Source organism: Mastomys coucha, unplaced genomic scaffold (genome assembly GCF_008632895.1).
Source record: "Mastomys coucha isolate ucsf_1 unplaced genomic scaffold, UCSF_Mcou_1 pScaffold7, whole genome shotgun sequence".
Taxonomy (NCBI): Eukaryota; Metazoa; Chordata; class Mammalia; order Rodentia; family Muridae; genus Mastomys; species Mastomys coucha.
The window spans coordinates 14,135,302-14,137,337 of record NW_022196913.1 but is presented as its reverse complement, the minus strand read 5'-3'; positions in this window follow the sequence as shown (position 1 = coordinate 14,137,337).

The following is a 2,036-nucleotide window of genomic DNA, read 5'->3' as shown; positions in this document are numbered from 1 at the left end:
CAGCAGAACACAGCAGAGCACAGCAGAGCACAGCAGAACACAGCAGAGCACAGCAGAACACAGCAGAATACAGCAGAACACAGGACTGGGCACGTCCATTCCTGCAGCCGATAGTCCACCTCCAGCACGAGACACAAGCAGACAGTCAGCAAGGTCAAAGGGCCACCACCACCCTTATCCAACAGGATACAGGTGACATGTGCACAGCCATCGTTAATCAAGGTGACCACACCTGGACACGACAGCCCTCACTGCTTGCAAGGGACTGAAAGCACAGAGGCAACAATGGAATCGGGTTTTAGGAATGTGAAACAGGAAGAAAACAGGGAGATCCCCAGCTGACTGGAACAGTGCACTTCTAAATAATCCACAGCACAAAGAGACCACCACCAAGAGCAGCAAACACATAGAGACCTAGGATGCAACTAAGAGGAAGTCACAGCATACGTATGGTCTTCAGCCATCACTCCAAGACCGAGGATGCCACTAAGAGGAAGTTACAGCAATACGTTATGATCTTCAGCCATCGCTCCAAGACCTAGGATGCCACTAAGAGGAAGTCACAGCAATACATATGGTCTTCAGCCATCACTCCAAGACCTAGGATGCAACTAAGAAGAAGTTACAGCATACGTTATGGCTGTAGAGACATCACTCCAAATCTTCAACTAGCAAAAGGAGCACAAGAAAACCAAAGCGGACACAAGAGGAACTGGAGACTGGCATCCCCACTGTGCTGACTGGACTGTCATGTCTAAGATTTCCATGGGGTTGTTAACTTCTTCTCCGAAGACTCCATGGTCCGTATCTCACGACTCAACAGCTACTGCTGTGCTGGGGGAGCCAAGAGCACGTCGAGTCTCATGTCCACGGCTGGTCAGAGGAAGACTATGCCCTTTAACTTGGCAAATTCAGCTCTGGTTCTTCTCTTGCTGTGGACTCCAGTGGTCCAGGGGCACCAGGCACACAGCAGGCTTTCTACAGGAGGGTACCAAGTTCTGCACTGTTTTATAATTCTGTCACTGGGAAAAAGCCTGCCCATTCCATTCCACTGAAGACACCTCTTTTTTTTTTTTTTAAGAATATATGAGAGAGAGAGAGAGAGAGAGAGAGAGAGAGAGAGAGAGAGAAAGAGAGAGAGAGATTTAGAAACTTTTGTGGATTTTTTTTTTAAAGATTTATTTATTTATTACAAGTAAGTACACTGGTAGCTGTCTTCAGACACTCCAGAAGAGGGAGTCAAATCTTGTTGCAGGTGGTTGTGAGCCACCATGTGGTTGCTGGGATTTGAACTCAGGACCTTCAGAAGAGCAGTCAGTGCTCTTAACTGATGATCCATCTCTCCAGCCCCTGAAAATATCTCTTGTGTCCCATAGTTACTACTAGGCTGGGTGAGCCTAGAGAAAGACAGTTTGGCAACTAAATAGGTGCCCTCCATGCACACCTTGGGGCAGTGATTTCTAGGGAACTGGGTCTTCCCACCAGTGCAGGCCTCAATTGACAATGCCACACAGCCCAAATTCTGTTTGGAAGGAACAAGTGTGGATGATTAGAGGGTATGTGGGAGAGCAGAGGACAAGCTGAGCTTGCTTTCCCATGTGTACTTCTGCCATGGTCTCTATGAGGCTGCTGGAGCTCTCAGAACTCCACAGCTCGGTCCTTAGAACAAGCTGTGGGAAACCCAATGCTTCTGTCAGGACACGCTGCAGATCGGCTAATACCAAAGAGCAAGCTACAGTGGAGAAGACCCTGAATGCTTCAGAGCACAGGTATCTACTGTACATTTGCATCCCTCAGACCATCCAAACAGGTCCAACAACAGCAGCTTACAAGTCTTCTAGCCCTCCTCAGTGTGCCTGCAATGGAGCCAGAACTCAGATTCCAGCAAACAGTCTTCCTCTAGCCGTTCTGAGGACATTACTTAAGAATTACCACTGTGAGCCGGGCAGTGGTGGCACACACCTTTAATCCCAGCCTTTGGGAGGCAGAGGCAGGCAGATTTCTGAGTTCGAGGCCAGCCTGGTCTACAGAGTGAG